The 19,872-nt window shown below is 44.1% G+C and overlaps 1 long non-coding RNA gene across 1 annotated transcript; it reads left to right on the forward strand.

Annotated features, from left to right (window-relative positions):
- Nucleotides 1-19: 19 nt before the first annotated feature.
- Nucleotides 20-7,483, forward strand: LOC308588355. Its single transcript, XR_014008630.1, has 4 exons — nt 20-578; nt 734-1,441; nt 3,940-4,241; nt 7,202-7,483. It is a non-coding gene; the product is annotated as an uncharacterized lncRNA (long non-coding RNA).
- Nucleotides 7,484-19,872: the final 12,389 nt, after the last annotated feature.

The following is a 19,872-nucleotide window of genomic DNA, read 5'->3' on the forward strand; positions in this document are numbered from 1 at the left end:
CGCAGCACTTACAGTTTACACGCTTCTCTGGTTTCTTGGACTGGTTGGGAGTTTTCCTGGAAGGTTTTCCCCGCGGAGGCGTCATGGAATTAGGATGAGCTCCAACCCTGTGTTCTTGTATGGCCACATAAACCCCATATAAATTTGAAGCATGGAAGACCCTCACAGCTTCCCTCCCACCCTTCACGTTCCTTTCTTTTTAAATTATTTTTCTTTTGTATGAATGCCATGTCCATCTATCTTTGGGACTGCAATCCCCATCAGTCCTGTCCATTGGTCACACTGGCTAGGGATGGTGGGAATTGTAGACCAAAGGTTGGCACGCCTGGCATGTTGTTGAAAATCGTTTATCTGACCCCTTGCCCTGCACCTGATTTATGTCGCTTCTGCACCATGCATTTAAAGGAGTAGTATCATACCAATTTAAACAGGAATCCTGGCAGCTGTAATTTATTAAGGGTGCTTAGGGTTGTTAGGAAGCAACTCTGTTCCCCTCAGAGGACTATGATTCTCAGAATGAAGATAATTTGCCATGTGCTGGCCGTTTTTGCTTCTGCACAGGGGTATTGTAATGGCAGGCAGTGGCGTAGCGTGGGTTGTCAGCACCCGGGGCAAGGCAAGTAATTTGCGCCCCCTAACCCGTGGATTTGCGCCCCCTAACCCTAACCCCCAGATGTTGCGCCCGGTGCGCCCGGCCCCCCCTGCACCCCCCACGCTACGCCACTGATGGCAGGGAAAGGTTGCAGGTTCCTCACCGAGAGCTGTTTTTGAGACCCAGTATGCAGCTGCCCCCAACCCCCCATCAACCAGTGAAATACACCAAGCTACATTTTTGGGCTATACACTTTTATCCCCTCCACTTGCAAAACAGGCCTAATACTATGTTGCAGTGGCCCACAGTATTGGAAAACATTACATGTGAGATGAGATATAACTTAGAAAAAAGTAGGAATATTTGGTGGAAACTGTGAAAAGAGAACACAATATCATTATTTTGGGGGCCATTGGTAAAGGAATTTGAGGAGCTCTGTTATTTTCCCATTAGTTTGTTGTTTCTAATTACAAGTGCAGTAGGTGTCATTATACCAGGTGTGCTGCAGGTTCTCCAATTAACCTCAATATAATCTTTGTGTTCCTCCCTTAATGGGATTGCAGCCTTCTTTTAAAATCAGTGGTGTTGGAATGACAGCATAGTTGCTTTGTGAGTCATGTTGTGACGTAATAACAGTGTAGTTATCTTAAGGTGCTTAGTGCAGCACAGCAAGTATTAGTAAAACATGTGCACAGTCAGCTGAGGTGGATTTTGGAGCAGAAATGAAGTACCCTCTGGTCCCTTTAATTAATGACCTAACATTTCCTGTCCTTTTCTTTTGGTTTTGTTTGCCTTTTGGAATATTATTGATTCTTTTCATTTTCTGGCTTCAACATCTACTTAATGATGGTAAGTCTTGCTGTGAGACAGCTAAGATGTGCTTGTGTATTAAGGCTTTAGGTATTAACTTTCCTTTTAAAGCATTGTGTTACAAAACTATTTTTAGCTTAATGCTGATCTTGTGTGTCAGGCAATTAGGCAGTTTCAAAAGAAAAAAAGACATGGAGAATTTAAAGTTTTTGACAACATTGTTTTAAATAACTGTGTTTTTTTTATTCAAGTATAAAAAGAAACTTTGTATCAGGAAGGTTTGTTAATGGTTGTGGTATACCCAAATAAGCCTTGTACTGTAATTTGGTTGAAACCTATACTGTACAGTACTTGCACACCTCACGATTTTTGGTATGAAAGAGAACATATATAGTGGCTGAAAAGGGAGAGTTGATGCAACTGAGGAGAAATTTCTTGTTTGAATTCCTTTGGCTTGTTCTGCCTTGTCTATTTTTATATTTTATTATTTCACTTCACATACACAATACTATGCTTGCTTATGTTTTCAAATAACATTGCTACTGCAACTTGCAAGTTCAAAAATCTCAAACTGGAGAGAATAGGAGTTGACTGCAGGCACTGCAAGTCATAATCATTCTTGAGATACTCTGCTGTGAAAGGGCTAGCTTCAAACTATTTTTACCTCTAGTGTGTACTGTTTGTCAATGGCAGACTCACTAGTACTGAAGAAGGAATGGGTGCTTAGCCTAGTCATTTGTCTTTTGGCCAAGTTTGAAGGCATAGTGCACCTCTTAACTAGCCTGTGACAGATAAAAAATTAACAGGCTTGACAATCCTAATGGGAACGGAAGTGCTTTGCTTTGTAATTTGGGCACAGAGGCACTAGAAAAGCTTTAGAATATTTCTTTCTTTCTCCATAACTGTTCATTGTTGAACTGTTATTTTAATAGAAATATCTAGAGCTCATTTGGATAAGAATGCTTTATTATCCATGTTTCAACTTCAGTTTTGCTTTCTGTTCGATGTATTTTTAATAACTTGTGTGTTGGCATTCTTGAGATTGCAACACCTATAGTGCAAGTACAGTAGGTACGGGGGGGGGGCAGCCTAGCTCGTTGCACCATCTGAGGCGAATCAGGAAGGTGCCACCCCTGCGCTGAAGCCTTGTTTACTGGGGTCGTGTGGTGGCACCTGCTGGCGCAATCTCACAGAACTCTTCCAAGAGCTTGCTGGAAACTGTCACTGTGTGACTCTGGCAACTGCAGCAGGGGCACTGCCCTGCAGGATCCCACCGCTTGAGGCAGGCTGCTTCACTCTGCCTCATGGGTGGGTTGGCCCTGAGTAGGTATCTCTTCAGTGTTTTGCAGCTTGTAAAATTTTAATATGAAAGGAGAGGGTTTCACAGTCTGTTGCCTTTAAATCCATCCTAGATGTTTCCTTTCTAATATGGTGAGGGATTCACCACTTTATTGTCCTGTTAATACAGATTTCTTGAGGCAGAAACCAAAGACTCTTGGGATCCCATGGTTAGATGCTCTGGGGCAAAGGCTACTAAAATGGTACTTTTCTAGTCAAACCATGCCCAGTGAAAGCACACTTGAATGCCTACTAGTTACTAAGTCTGTAAGTAAATCCCATTATGTTTGCTCTGATACAGTGGTATGTTGGGAGCCAGGAGTCACTGTAGCACAATTATCGCTTTCGAGTGGAACTGCTGCTGTTACAACAAAACTGCTTTTTGCAGCATACTATGTTTAAAAGATGTCCTCTCAAACATGCCACAGCTTCCCCCCCCCCCAAAAAAAATTGGCGCATACCATCAAACATCTATAGAATTTATGCATAAGTGACTAAAAGATACAATCCTATTTGGGAGTAAATTCTAAGACGCTAGGACTTAATTTTGTTTGTATCCATGTGTGTGGCTATGCACAAAGCGTTTTTCTAATTATAGGAATTGGAGTGACATTGCTGAAGTACAGTAAGTCAGCAGCATTTCCACTTGAATAATGGTGAACACTTCTGTTTTTGCCCGTGCAATAGGCAGGTTCACCTACATCACTGGGTTTATTATTGGGTGAAGATCCATTTTGTTTGCAGCAAGGCTTGCACTTAATGGTGAAAAATGATGTTAAACTGTCACTTGCCTTCTCCAAAGCACCACATTTGATAATGAGAAAATTCATTTTTTAAAAAGAGTTGGGAATGTGAGTATGCTACTTTCTATAAACTATTCTATGGATTTTGCAGCTGTTCTCGTCCTGAGAGTATTATCAGTTCTGAAAGCAGTTTGTCACTGGAGTGGGACCAAGTCTTCATTTGTGCCTGGGTAAAGGTGTAATATTGATACTGCAGAGGCAATTTAGCCCTTGACTTTCCTGAATGGCTATCTAAAGGAGAGCATATTCCTGTTATACAAAGCTGGTGCATTTCTGAACACTTAAACAAAAACAGTTCTGTTCAATGTACTTTCATAGCACAGCTGATGCAGTTTTTGTAATCCGACTAAAATTACCGCACCTACCACGTTACTGAAGCTAAACTTTTGTTTTCAGCCCAACTTTCCATCACTAAAGAGATAAAGATGCCACCCTCTGATAATTCTGATGGGAATGCTGACCTCGAATCAGAAAATGAGTCTAGAGGAAATAACAGTCTGGGCAAGATGCACAGAAGAGCTTCAACAAGTGACATTAGGACAACTCTACCTGTGAAAAAAATGAAACCCAAGCCTGCCTATTTGAGTTCAAAAGAGGCTGTCCAGATAAAAGGGCTTTCTGCCTTTATTTCAGACAGATTGGACCATAATGTAAAACAGTATTGCTTGGACAAAAATTCATTGTATAACACAGTAATGGTAAGTTGTACTCCTTTTTTTCAGATGAGCACAAAAAGGTTTTCCCTCTCTGTCTACTTCTCAAAGCATATTTCTGTAGGCAAGATGGAAAGGACCAAGTTTGTACCAAATTAATTATTCCCAGGTCGTGGAATAATAGGTTTGGGATTAGAATTCTAAATCCTTGTGTAGTTTGCATCCTACCTACAATCCTGAAGAGGCAATGGGTATGACCACAGGTTTTCACATTGTTTTCTGTGCTATTTCACAAAACCACAACTTCTTCCTAAAATTTCCTTCAATAGAATAAGCTTTTGTACAAGTGCTAGCAGCTCACAATGATGAACACACCTTTAGGTGAAACAGAGCATATGAAGTGTGCACATTTTGGTGTTCTGATAGCTGTGTTAAGATCTGGATCAGTCTTGTGAAATGCTTGTTGCTTTCCTGTTTTGAGTGTTTGCTTTTTTTGGGTGGGGTGGGTGCTCAAAGCTAGCTAGCTAAAAGGAATTAGAAACCCCTTTTGAGATCAATAAGAGTTACATAAATCCACAAGTCACAGTAATAGAAGCCAGTTGGTTGAGCAGTGAACACTGGTGCAGTGGGGGTGGGAGACACACGGAAAGACTACAGTGGTGCCCCGCAAGACGAATGCCTTGCAAAACGAAAAACTCGCTAGACGAAGGGGTTTTTCAATTTTGTGTTGCTTCGCTAGACGAATTTCCCTATGGGCTTGCTTCGCAAGACGAAAATGTCTTGCGCTTTTTTCTTAAAGCCGCTTGAAGAGGCGCAGTTGCGACGGACCGTGCTTCGCAAGACGAAAAACATCGCAAGACGAAAAGACTCGCGGAACGAATTATTTTTGTCTTGCGAGGCACCACTGTATTTGTTGGGACTGCTGCCTAAAAGATGTGAGTCCCTTATCTGTTTGCTTCAGCATTACGGAATAATTGCTTTAGATACTATTAATGCACTTCTAGGCTGCAATCCTATATCCATTGCACTGTAAGTGAGCCCTATCCCGCTAAAGGGATTTACTTCTGAGTAAGGTAAAAGGTAAAGGACCCCTGGACGGTTAAGTCCAGTCAAAGGCGACTATGGGGTTGCGACACTCATCTTGCTTTCAGGCCGAGGGAGCCGGCATTTGTCCAGAGTTTTCCGGGTCATGTGGCCAGCATGACTAAACCACTACTGGCACACAGAGGACTGTGACGAGTGCCAGAGTGCACTGAAATGCCGTTTACCTTCTCGCCGCAGCGGTACCTATTTATCTACTTGCACTGGCATGCTTTCAAATTGCTAGGTTGGCATGGATGCAGGTGGTGCTGTGGTCTAAACCACTGAGCCCCTTGGGCTTGCTGATCGGAAGGTCGGCAATCGAATCCCCACGACGGGGTGAGCTCCAGTTGCTCTGTCCCAGCTCCTGCGGACTATGCTACTGATTTGTTCTTCTAAAGATCTCAAGTCAAAGGGGGCGTAGTTGATTCTCCAGTCATATTTTCACAGCAGGTTGGTTAGCCTTAGGAAGAGAGCCCAAAACTAGCCATGATGGGACCAGCCATATTTATATATGAAGGCAGCCATAAGAATGACAAAGTGTGTGTTTGTAAATATGGTCTAAGGTGCACACGTGTAAAGGAAGCTGAACTCTTCTATCACCTTTATTTATTTAAAATAATTATATACTGCTGTATCATAAAAACACATCGCAGCAGTTTACAACAATATGAAAACATAAAACCAATCAAAAACATCATACAAAGTTAAAAACAAGTTAAAAGCAAAAAGGAATTAAAAACAAACATCAATAGACCATTGTAGGGAATGTGCTCTTAATTTCCTGCATAAACCTGGCAGAATAGAAAAGTTTTCAGCAAACATTTAAAAGTTGGTACAGAAGGCGCCTGCTGAATATCTGTTGGCAGGGTGTTCTGCAGGACTGGGCCAGTGACTAAAGGCTTGATTTCTTGTATTCTTGGTGCTCTTGTCACCAGCCTTTGTCAGAGCCTCAGGATCAAAAAAGGCCACCGCCTAACAGTTTGCAAAGTGAAAAGGATAGCAGAGAAGATCAGATGCAGGTGTAGAGAATTCTGAGTCGGGGTGGGCAGGCAGAAGGTGCTGTATATGACCAGGCGCTGAAGATTCAAGGCAGGTCAAAATTCACACATTTGAGAAAACCTTTTAAAGGAGGGTAATTGTGGCCTTGTAGGTTACACAGGGCCTGGTTTTGATACCTTTATTCAGTGCATTCAGTAGTACCTCATGTTACGGACAAGATCCATTCCGGAGGCCCATCCATAACGTGAAATGCCCACAACTCGAAGTGCTGCGTCTGCGCAGGTTTTTGGAACAATTTGGTGCTTCTGCACATGCGGTGAAACCCGGAAGTAACCTGTTCCAGTACTTCCGGGTTGCTGCGGGACGTAACGTGAAAAGACGCACATGAAGTGGACGCAACACGAGTTATGACTGTATGTGTGTGTGTGTGTATATATATATATATATACACACACACACATACACACATACATATATGTGCGTGTGTATAATTAACACACACACATATGTATGTGTGTATATAGAGAGAGAGCGCGCGCTATAGCAGGCCTGCAACAATAGCAGCAGCAGCAAAGGGAACTGCCAAAATCAGTGCTTTAAATTTTTCCTTGTGTTGCCTCTTGAGCCTTGTTTAGGCCTTGGGCGGTTGTTGACAGTTTAACAGGTGTATTAAATAGGTTTCTATCTAGTTCTCTGGCAAGGCATTAAACCCCGCAGGGATTTAAAGAGAGGTGGGTCCAGATGCTGATTTTATTTACAGAGACCGTACCAAGTTAATTCATTATGTCTGAATGCATTCTCAGCATAATTGCATGGGGGAAATGGCCATTAATGTTGCAGTCTTCATTGTTTTGTGCAATGGTGATCTTGTTAACTGCCGTGAGCAGATGCAAAAGATGACTTCTTCCTCTGTTCTTTCTTAGCTGATCTGCACTCTGCTGGTCTCTCTCCTCTTCAACCTTCTCTGCCAGTTGCTCGAGGTCTCAAATGTTCTACGAATCCAGCTGCTGCCTTCATCTCTGGCTGTCCGGGTATATCAGCTCTTTGCCTGGGTGACCCAAAAGCCTGCGAAAATCATGATTTCCTTGAAACAAGAAATTTCTGCTCGATCAGCCTTTTTCTTGGGGAAGAGAGAGAAAAGAACTTTTGGGGCTAAAGCGTAATGCTTTGTACAGGGCAGGATTAAAGTGACTCCACTCAACAAACTTTGTGTAGTGTATATTTGTAGGAATCACTTTTCCGGCAAGGAAACACTAGAATGTGCTTCATCGCTCAGATTATTAGATTATTTTTTCAGCAAGGAGTAGATGGAGGGTGGGGGAAAGAGTGGTATGACCTTTCACAGTTTTTCCATTCCACAGTGAGAACCAAAACATAAACCATTATTTGCTTATCTTGAAATAACAACCCTTCTTCTAGAGAAGAACAATGAGGCTCTGATATGAACATATTAAACATATTTAATAGCAATAAATTACTGCAACTTTTATAATAACTTTCTCAAAGGAGTGTTAGTATGGGATAGTACAGTGGAACACCTCTCCTTCTAGGTCAAAGGATTTTCTGTTCCTTGACTTCTACTCCAGTTGCAAGCTGTCCTCTTCCTCTCCAGCTTGGCCACAGCTCCATCATGAGGTGGTTCGCATCCATCTGTCTTGAGAGACAATGGAGTGTTTCTACATGCAGGCATGTCCAGAGTCCATTTCGGGGGCCTAATGTGGCCCACCAGTTGGTTTAATCCGGCCCCTGTGGCATTTAATTTCCTGGGGTAAAATCATAAAAAGCTCAACAACTTCATTCCTTTAACAACTTTCACTGGCCCTTTGGTCGGCTCTCAGTTCTTCACTTCATCAAATCTGGCCCTCTTTGAAAAAAGTTTGGACACCACTGTGAGGAGTGAAGTCAGATGGATGTGCTAGTAGAACCAAAGTTACCTCCCTGTGCCTCAAGCCTAAGCAGTATGTATGAAGGTCCTGCCCAGACAGCCTTGCTGATGTGGTCCAAAGGAAAACAGAGCAATACACTTGCCACCAGCTTGGCTGCAGGAGTTGCTAGAAGGTGCATACAAGGTGCCATCCACTTTAGGGACTTACACTCCACTTTTACTCCTTAGCCTTTTCTTCTCCTGAAGATATCCCACAAGGCAGCTGGGAGGCATGGGTGGAATTGTGCACAAGATTCTGGTGGACATTCCCATTTTTGCTTTGGCCACACCCTCAGCTGTCATGTGGTTGACTAACAGTGACAATTCCTTAGGCCAAAATAAGGTTGTTTTCTAGAAGAAGAAAAAAAGTTTTCTGCAAATAATTCAGTAATCTAGTAGACATCCCACTGCAGTTTTTAAAGTTAAATCTTTCACAAGCACCTTGAGTGTAGGAACTCTGGAATGTGTGATAATCTTTAAATAAGGTGCAGATGTAACATTCCAGATCGTTGTTTTTTAAAAAAAACAATTGCTAGAGGAACAAAATCTGTGTATACCCTCATCCTTGCTCCTCGTACATAAAACGTATCACCTTTCCATTTTATTTTATTTTTAGTTTGTCAGAAGGTAGTGTTGTGTCTGTATGGTTGCTAGTTTCAAACCAGAGTGTGAAACCGAACAACACTGTGCAAAGTACATCTCCCAACTCTGATTAAAGCTATACTCTTAAAGAAGCATGGGAGTGCCCTTTCATTAAGTAGATTGACAACAACAACAAAATGTTCTGCTGTTATAAGCTTGTAAAATGATACCTGTCAAGTAAAACACTTGAAATCCTCTACCTGATGAAGTTTATAGCTGAGACAAATTTCAAACCAATCCAGCTAAAATTGCTGCAAGTACAGCAGCTTTAAAACTGTTAGAAATTAACACACTGACTTTGTTTTTACTTTAGCTTTTATACAAACATACCATGCTTGTGGGATTTGGAAACCTGAAAAATACATGCCTTGCAACCACACACAGCAATCTTTCATTATTCCTAAATGTGATGCCATATGCTTACTAATTTAAAATAAACATTGTTTGACTTGAGGCCATCATTTTGTCTAAATTCGTATTGTAACACTTGTGTCTATTGCACTTGAGTCTGCTGTATGCAGCCATTCAGCACGTTGCAGTGCAGTGTAGAGCTTGCATGAGCAGAGGACAAAATGTAACTGAAAACTACCACTTATTCAAAAACTAACAGGGTTAGCTTGCAACAGGCATGCTAGTTAAAGAGTAGGAAGAAGATAGCTCTGATACAGTGGTGGCCAAACTTGGCCCTCCAGCTGTTTTGGGACTACAATTCCCACCATCCCTGGCCACTGGTCCGGCAAGCTAGGGATGATGGGAGTTGTAGTCCCAGAACAGCTGGAGGGCAAAGTATGACCACCACTAGCAGATTCCCCCCCCCCCCAGGAATGGATTTTTGCACTGAAGAGTTGGAGGCTCCCTTCAGCTTTGGAACTCCTAACAAATTCCAGAGTACAGAATTATTTAATTCTAAGTGTTTGTGTTCACAGAGCAATTTACGGTGTGCTCACTGCATTTCCTGCACTGAGTTTTAATCCGTGTCCACACAATGTTATCCAAAATGCATGTATATCCTGTACTATATTAATAAATGCTATTGTTTGATGGGTTGTTTCTCAAACCAGCTTCATACCAGCTGGAGTCTTTAAGCAGTTCCTAATTTGCTGAGTGGAGTTGTAGGGCAAGAAACTTCACTACATTTTAAGGTGGTAATGTGAACCCATCCTGTCTTTTGTACCTACTGCAAGATGGTGGATCTTGGGGTTCTGGCATAAAGTAATTCTTCATGCTTGATGTCTTCCCCACCCTGTTTTCTGTATTAGGGGAATTGCTTTGCATGGAGGACTGGAGTATTTTCTTATGCATCTGCTATCTAGCGTGGCAAATGCCAGCCAAAGTTTCAACTATTATGGCCATTTTTGAGAACTAGCCATCTGTGCAAACATGCATAAGTTATGTAATGCATAACTTACACCACCTAGAAATTATTTTTATTACGTGGTTTATAAGCTTTTCTAATTATGAGATTTGTTTGCAAGCATTTCACCGATACTTTTCTGCATCGACCAACGTCTTGCCCCAGCGCTATTACCGGCGCAGCTTCTACGGCAACCTTTCCCAGTTCTTCAAGGGAGCCTTCCCTATACAGATAACCGCATTGCTCTGCGCCGCTCACATATTTGCGGCGCTTCTTCACCGAAATGTCCTGAGCCAAGCCAAACCTCTGATCCTCCTTTCTTTGGAAAGCCTGAGCAACAGGCCAATCCCAGCTTAGAACAAGCCAATCCTCTAACGACTCCCTGATGTTTCCAACGGTCTCTTTAAAAAACCCATTTCTATAGCAACCAGGACAGGGTTATGGCAATAGCAAAGAGAGACTGACCGAGGTTTTTCTCCAACGCGCTGCATCGCGTTCCCATTCGCTCGACTACCCAGCCCTGGGGGGAGCTGAGGCTTTCCAGGGAAGTGAGTCAAGACGCCTATCCCTTTCCTCTCGAGCATTTCTAACTCAATTCCCCTCTTACCCTTCCCCCAGTCTGCTTTTATCTCCCATTTGTGAAAAACCCGCTTTGAAAAAGGACAGGGAAACGGCTGAGCGCCGTCTGCAATTGCGCCCTCCTGCAGCGGCTGCGCCCTGGGTAGCAACTAGTTTGCAGCTACTTTGCAGAGGCGCACAAGCTCCCATCACGTGCAAAATCCGCGCAATGTCCGTTGCTTTTGCTCCTCCTTGACCGGACAGGGGCTATTATTCCTCCCCTTCGTCGCCTGCGGGCTCCGCCCTCCCTCCATTCAAACGCTCCCACTCGGCGGCGCTCGCGCACCCGGAGCGCATCTAATCCATCCGAGGAGGCGAGAAGGAGGACGAGGCGCTTTCGCTCGTCTCTCCCCGGTCCGCGCCCACTGGGATCCAGCAGGTAGGGAAAGAGGCGGGTGTCCCTTTGTTCTTGCAGGAGAGGCGCTTTCGAGGGCGGCTGCGGCAGCAAAAAAGAAAGAGGGATGCAGCGAGCGCTTGGAGAGGGTCTCCAAATCCTCGGATCTTGGAGCAGATACTAGGCTGGCGATTCTCTGCTTGCGGGAATTTCGGGCAAGGACTTTCAGCGGATTCTCCTGAGACATCCTGGAGAAACGTTACAAATATATATATTCCATAACACTGTCTGCTGAAATAAAAAAGAAACAAGAAACGGTGCTTTAAATGTGACCTTGTTGCTTCTGCAAAACGGGAGGCGACTTCCCCTTCGCGTGTCTGGGGATAGGGAGGTCGGTTTTTAAAGAACTGATTTAAAATGTATATCAGGCGCAACCAGAGGGTGTTTTCCCCACCCCCATATTTCGTGGAAAGGATTGGGAGGTTATGAACTGGATGGGGAGGCATCAGTAAGAGGTCTAGGAATGAAGGAGGCTCGTTTAGGCGTGCTAAAATTCCCCTTAATAAAATTTAGAAGCAGTGCTTGCCTGTCGTCCGCCACAGCCCAGGCGTGTCCTCAACTTTTGCCGTTTTGATCTGGCAGCCTCTGGGTGGAATCCGCCACTGCAGACCCGCGTCTACTCGGAGGTAGACAAGCACCAATGGTGTTGAGCGGGGCTTGCTCTCTCTAGTTAGGATTGCAGCCCAAAGTTCTGGGCTTGCTTATGAGTAAGCATGAACGGCATGTCCCCTGAGTAGGGGACACTTGTATCCCATTGTTTGAAACACGTTGCTGCCGCTTTAAATTTTTAGTACTTTCATCTGATCTTGAGCACGATTCATTGAAAAGCGGGATATAGACGTTCGAGACAAATGTCCAAGTCAAGATTTAAATCTGATATGCAAAGCAGAGGGTGACTGTTGTAGTGGAAGAAACTAGATGACTTTTAGAACGGATCCAGTATGATCGATAGAGGTCTGTGTAGCATTTTTACCCTATTCTGTGCCAGCACTTTGGTGGTGTCTGTCAGGCTGACAACTTTATTATCAGTGGGTGGTGAAGAAAGAAATGAACCGTTAGTTGTGATTGCTGCCTCTCTCCTTACAAGAAACACATGCTGTTGTTGTTTGAATTGAAGCTTCCCTAGTGTTTCCCCATAGGGTGACTCCTTCAAGGAAAAAAGGATGCTTGGAAGAACTGCTTTTTTAAAAGGAAAAAAAGCTAAAGTGATTTTGGTATCCCAAAACCAATAAATAAGAAGCAGGGCCTGATCCTGCAATTACCAATATTAATGCAACGTGTCAATTTTCTTCGAACATGTCATCTGCATGTACCACATTTTGGAGCTATGTTGAAGCTAGGCTGTAAAATACAAGATGGTGGTCTTCATACTGCGGGATTGAAAAGGGTTTGCAGGAAGCATTTGAGTGCTGTTTCTGTACTACACTTTAACATATCAGTTTGTTACAAGTGCCTTTTAATAAGGCCACACTTCTGCTTCTCTTTCCCATCAACCAAGCTCTGGTCTAGTTTGTGTCTTCTAGTCTTTGGCAATGGGGAAAGGCTCTATATTTGAGGCAGAACACAGTGCTTTGTGTACAGGAGGTTGCAGGTTCGGTTCCTGGCTGGTAATTGTCCACTTTCTGAAACTCAGGAAGGCTGCCACTGGTTAGTTTGGACAATGGCTTTTATCTGCAATAGCCATAACAAGGACTCTTCTAATTTTGGGAAGGAGAGTTTGTTTCCAAAGTCTGCTCGTGCAGGAATATTTCCTTCAGAAGTGTTTTACTGCAATTGGAGTTGTTATAAATTGGGGGTCGCAGGATGAAGACCGGATGTCATGCAGGACTTTGACTTCTTGGAACATAGGAAGTGACCTTGTACTGAGCAACACTCAGCACAAACGAGTGTGACCAAAGAACAAAACTCTAGATAGGTTGTGGCAATGAAGCTATGTAGATAGGCATGTATGGTTCTTAATGTAAGTCGATCAATCTGATTTTTTTAAGAAACCATTGGTCATTGCAAAAAAATCAAATAGTATTTTCAGTGGCTCTTACTGACTCTTGTGGAACAGCAACATCCGCTTTCCCTGACCTGCACCCACTTTATTTAATCCTAAATGTAACTGACTTCCATTGATGTCTTCAGGGGAAATTAAAGGGATTGATCATGTGTTCTAGCCTGTATTGATAGGGATTCATATTGGGTGTGCCTTGTGAGAACCTGACTGATGGTTGAACCAGCATTTGCTTCATCAGTAAATGGGAATCAGTGGTTAAGTATCAAGCTAACTGTGAAGGGGTGGGGTGGGGTGGTAAAGAGCTTTCTATAGACATCTGGTTGGCCGCAATGAGAACAGAATGCTGGACCTCTGCATTATCAAGCAGGACTCTCCTTGCAGAAGGAGGGCATGTCTGCTGGGACTGCCTATTCATTGGGTGTTTGAATCTTTGACTCTGATACATATAACAACTTGCAGTTACTTGTATATTTTGTGAGATGTGTTGTTTGATATATATATTGTTTTGAAGTGGCTTATTCGTATATTTTGAATGACATCACACCGATTATATATTTACTAACAGTTATTAGCCAGCGTATTGCGTATGCATTTTTGTAGATTATTCCATAGAGCAGGCATAGGGAAACTCTGGCCCTCCAGATGTTTGGGACTACAATTCACATCATCCCTAGCTAACAGGATGATGGGAATTGTAGTCCCAAACATCTGGAGGGCTGGAGTTTGCCTATGCCTGCCATAGAGCTTTCTCTTCCCAATACAGATTTTCACTGCTTGGCAGGCATTTTGCTAATAGAGGAAAAATGTGGAAGCAGCAGCCTACTTTTCTGCTTAAGTTGTAAATTCTAAATAAGGATGGGCACACTTTTTCTGTGGGTGTCCACGCTTTCTATTTAGGATAAACTCTCAGGGGCCACATGTGGAGGAGTCAGCGGTGGGTGGGGCCAGTTAAAAAGTGGGTGGGGCTACAGCTTCTCTCTCCCCCCCCCACCCTCTGGTGCCTGCATTTCTGGAGGTAGTGGAGAGCCAGTGTGGTGTAGTGGTTAAGAGCGGTAGACTCGTAATCTGGGGAACCAGGTTTGCATCTCCACTCCTCCACATGCAGCTGCTGGGTGACCTTGGGCTAGTCACACTTCTCTGAAGTCTCTCAGCCCCACTCACCTCACAGAGTGTTTGTTGTGGGGGAGGAAGGGAAAGGAGAATGTTAGCCGCTTTGAGACTCCTGAAGGGGAGTGAAAGGCGGGATATCAAATCCAAACTCTTCTTCTTCTTCTCTCTCACTTTTCATCCTTGCTCAGTAGGCTGCTGTAGGAGTGACAAATGAGTTTCCAAAACGAGGCCTGGGACCATAGATGACCCATCTGTGATCTAAAACGAAAAGCAACTTGCCTCTAGGGCAGTGCAAGTGGCCACAAGAGGAACTTTACAACCAGTATATTGTCTGTACATGTGATTATCCCTTGTGTTGAGTATAGATTCATTAGATCACTGTTCTTTGGAGCATAATTTAGGGAGGACACTTACTACTACTTGTTCAACCACTCCGTTCCCTGTGGTCTAGAGGTGTTCTATCCATATGGCAAGTCTGTGGAGTCATTACAAAGGCTTTCCTGGTTCATTAGCCAAGGTGCAATGTCAACAAGATATCTTCCTTCACTGCATATTTCTTCTGGAAAGTGGAGGGGGGATTTCTCAGTAATAAACTGAATATGTAGGAGAGCTTGAGTCCGAAGTGCCCTTTAAGCAAGGGACTTGACTGCTTATCTACAGCAGCCTTTTGTTTTGCACTAGCTTCGTACCCTGGGTTTTAAGTTCCTTGAAGAAGATGGTATCTAAAATTTAAACAGGAGATACGCTCCTGGTGTTTGGTACTTCTGCTGTTAGCTGTACGAGCACAGGATGTTCAGTGTCCTTCCTCCAAGAATTTGGGTTCTTTCATTGTGTAAACAGCACACTTGATTGCTTGTTTGGCAATGGTTGCGACATCCAATTGCATCAATCCCCCCTCCCCTTTTAAAAATAAGAAGGTGCTTGGGTCAGTGTGTGTGTGTGTGTGTAAATTGCCAGAAAAGGTCAAGCAGAATAATCGGAGCATCTTGCAACTCATAATGTTTGGAGCTTGGTAGTTAAGGGGAAAAGGCAAGAGGGGAAATGGCATTAACAGGATAGAGGGAAGTTTTCCTCCTCCCACAGCACTAGACTCCCAGGGTTATTCAATGAAGATGAGTCTTGGGGGATTCCAGGGCAGATCAAATGAAGGATTCATTCATGCGGTGATGTTGCTGCCCCACGTGGTGGTGATCGCCAACAACTTAGATGCCTTTAAAACAGGGGAAGGCAACCTAAGGCCCATGGGCCGGATGTGGCCCAATCGCCTTCACAATCTGGCCCTTGGATGGTCAAGGAATCAGCGTGTTTTTACATGAGTAGAATGTGTCCTTTTATTTAAAATGCATCTCTGGGTTATTTGTGGGGACTGCCTGGGGTTTTCACATGAGTAGAATGTGTCTTTTTATTTAAAATGCATCTCTTAGTTATTTGTGGGGCATAGGAATCCATTCATCCCCCCCCCAAAAAATAGTCCGGCCCACCACATGGTCTGACGGACGGTGGACTGGCCCATAGCTGAAAAGGTTGCTGACCCCTGCTTTAAAAGGTAACTAGACAGTTTTGTAGGGGATAAAGCTCTATAGTTTTATGGCTATGACTGTGGTGCCTGGAGACAGGCAGTCAAGTCATGGATCCATAGCAGAGGAGTGATGACCGCTGCGAGGAGCACAGAGAGAAGAAATGCCATGGCGCATCTGCAGCAGCGCAACCAGATGCCTTCATCTGCCCCAGCTGCAACAAAACATGTCTCTCCCGCATCGGTGCCTGCAGCCACAGCAGGCACTGCAATCTTCAAATAGCTTGACCTCACCCCCAAAGGCGCACTCCTCCATTGTCTCCCTAGACAGACAGATGCCAACCAACCAGTTTTGATGGCTGTATGATACCTCCAGGTTCAAGGGTAGCATGGCTCTGAATACCAGTTTCTAGGGGTCCAGAGTTGGGGGGGGAGTGTCCTCCTTGTGGGTTTCCCATAAGCATCTGGCTGGCTACTGTGGGATACCACATCTTGTTTCTGGGCTTTGGCCTGATCCAGTAGGGCTGCTCCTCTCCACCAGGCTTTCTAAAAATGACTTGAGGAGGTGATGATGCCTGAGGCAAGTGCTCAGACAAACTTCTTCCTTTAACCAACTGAATAATTAACCTGTGTTTGCTTACTCTTTGAAACGCTTGATGCACAACTAGTCATACTGTTTACAGCCAGTCAGGTTTTCTATGGAAATCAGAAGTTTGCTGAGTGGGTGCAAGGCACCTCATATTAACTGTAATATTTTCTGTGTGAACCAGAATCCGTTGTGCCATTTTGAATTTATTTATTATTATTTCATTGATTTCATTTATATACCACCTTTTCCAAGGAGCTCAAGGTGGTGTACATGGTTATCTTCCTTGTCTCATCCTCACAACAACCCTATGAGGTAGGTTAGGCTAAGAGATGGCGACTGGCCCAAGGTGAGCTGTGTGCGCGGGCGGAATTTGAACCCTAGTCTCCCAGGTTGTAGTCCAACATTCTAATCATGCTGCCTCATTCCTGATGAGAATTTTTGACCCTGGAGAATCCCTTCCTTTTAATTACCACCTGAGCTGGAAACACTAGAGGGCCTGATGCTGCAGGTATTGGAGACTGCAAGGCTGGCAGCGAGAGTTGGCACTTCTGGTGGTTTCTCTGATTTAGAGCTAAAGAGTAGGTTTTCCCTGGGAAAGCAGTGGGGCAAGAGGAAAACCACATCAACCCATGCTTCATAGGCATTGGACAAACAAAAGTGTGAGCAAGCCCTTAGTGGCCCAGTTTGCAATGTGTTTATGCTATGTGATAGCCCATGGACAAAACTGCCCTACTTTTGTCCTTTGTGAGCACTGCTTGATCTCAAGATCCCAGTCCAGCGTTGTTCCTGTTAAATTGTGAATAAAGCCCCTTTCCTTTCCTTTTCTCAGATCTCCTGTCCTGGTGACGAATTTGCATTCACCCCTAGTTTTGTCCTTAACACATATCCTTTCGCACAGTCCATGTGTGCAACGCCATTAGAAAAAAAATCAGCGAGGGCATTGAAAACAGAATGGCGAGAATGGGAGACAGAGGCTTGGTGGACCTGATGACTTGTAAATGTTCCACTTATAGAGAAATAATATCCCACCTACTGTGAACTAAGGGTTGCATTCAGCTTAGTTACTGGGTGAGCTCCCCTCCTGCCAGGGAACTTCCCCTCCCTCTTGCTGCCTCCCTGCCCCATCCCTAAATCTGCTTTGGAAAGTTGGGGGCAGTGCTAGGGGTGAGAGAGGAGAGGAAGTTGGGTTGCACAAACAGAAGTCCCACTCGTGAAATGACGTAGCTGGTTACAACTCACAGACTTACCATTAGGTAAGGTGACACATAGTGTCTCAGACAGCCAATTATGTGAAGCCATTAAAAGCAGCATATGGACAATTATTGCTATTACGTTTTTATTAGCATAGGGTGCAATTTGGATATTCTGCCTTGTGCGCATTTGTTCCACTCTTTTGGCTGTCGGGCCGTTTGCCGTTTTGAGTCCATCTTGCTCATTTGCCTCTGTGTGCTCATAAAGAAGAAGAAGAAGAAGAAGAGTTTGGATTTGATATCCCGCCTTTCATTCCCTTTAAGGAGTCTCAAAGCGGCTAACATTCTCCTTTCCCTTCCTCCCCCACAACAAACACTCTGTGAGGTGAGTGGGGCTGAGAGACTTCAAAGAAGTGTGACTGGCCCAAGGTCACCCAGCAGCTGCATGTGGAGGAGCGGAGACGCGAACCCGGTGCCCCAGATTACGAGACTACCGCTCTTAACCACTACACCACAAACGACAATAAAAAGTATTACGGCACCTGAAAGTTCGACTGTTCTTGTTGTGACAGACTACCTCTGTAGAAATTGTCTGATTCTACTAATCCAAGGTAACTGCTCCCTCTGGTGGCTGGTTTCTGCTCTTTTGTTTGTGTTTGGTAAATGTGGAGGAAGTGCAAATATAAACATCTTCCACACCATGAAGTCTAGAAACCTTTTCTGAAAAGAAATTTAAGGTTCTCAGAATAGTTACAGAAACAATCTGTTTTGTGATGACACTTTTCTTCCAGGTGCATGTACACTATATCTTGTGGTGGTTTTTTGAAGCCTGCCAGCCAAGGCCTACTGTTAAGTGTAGTGAGACAGATGCTGGAGGCATAGCCCATCCATCCATTCCTCTTTTCTCAGGCAGGTGCTTAACTATATGACCCATCAATCGAAACACAACCTGCTAGCTATTTATGATAACTATACAGAGGCTCAATTGACCTGTTTTTGCTACCTCTCTGGATCTGTGTAATGGAGCCGTGTGGATGGATTTCAAATCCCTTGTGAGCCACAATACAACACCTTGGGGTGGGTGATATTTAGCTTGGTGGATCACAGCTTGTGTAGGCTTCCATCATGTGTATGAAATAATAGAAGTTAATAACTCCATTCTTCTAGGGAACATTCAGGCTGTGGGCCAAACATGGCCCACTAGGGGTTCAAATTTAGCCTATCAGATTTTCTCCAAACTCTGTTTATCTATCCCACACTGGGTATCACGTGTGACATCTGGTGTGAGACCAGGAGGTAAAGAAAAAGGAAAAGGACCGCTGGATTGTTAAGTCCAATCAAAGGTGACTATGGAGTTGTGGCGCTCAGCTCCCTTTCAGGCCGGCGTTTGTCCACAGACAGCTTTCCAAGTCTTGTGGCCAGCATGACTAAACAGCTTCTGGCGCAATGGAACACCGTGACGGAAACCAGAGCGCATGGAAATGCTGTTTACCTTCCCGCCGCAGTGGTACCTATTTATCTACTTGCACTGGCATGCTTTCGAACTGCTAGGTTGGCAGGAGCTGGGACAGAGCAATGGGTTTTGAACCGCCGACCTTCTGCTCAGCAAGCCCAAGAGGCTCAGTGGTTTAGATCACAGCACCACCTGGGTCTCAGTAGAGACCAGTAGAGACGTGACTGTCAAGGAGCCAAAAACTACACTTGGCAAGGGAAGATGGGATTTTATTTTTTACTGCCTGCCACCAGATGGACAGTGAAGCTGAAGCCTCAGGCACTTTAAAGGCTCTTTGCAAAGCTCTGCATGGCCCATTTAAGATCAGGGATTGTAAGGCTGTGAAGCAATCATTTCCATTTCCATATTTTATATTGGCACTTTCATTACTTATGCTATTTTAATTCCTACACTGTTGTGAATTACCATGAGTTTTGGGAAGAGCTGAGAGAGAAATGGGAGTGGGAAGAGAACAGTCACGGCAGGTTTTGACTGGCCTCCGTTCCTACCTTTGTAAAACGATGTCTCATAGATAGGGTGATTTAAATACTTTGAATGAATAACACATATTAGCCAAGGGCTGACTCAGCTCCTCCTTTGAAGTGCTATGCAGCTGAAACATGCTCAGTGTATTTTTGCACTCCTGTGTGGCTGCCTGAATCTCTGTTTGCAGTTAGTGATTCAGAAAAGTGTATTTGCTGTGATGCACCAGGCCAGATATTTCTGTTAAGTGGCTAATAAGTACACATACTCACATCTGTAG

This window comes from Podarcis bocagei (assembly GCF_964188305.1).
Source record: "Podarcis bocagei genome assembly, chromosome: 5".
NCBI lineage: Eukaryota > Metazoa > Chordata > Lepidosauria > Squamata > Lacertidae > Podarcis > Podarcis bocagei.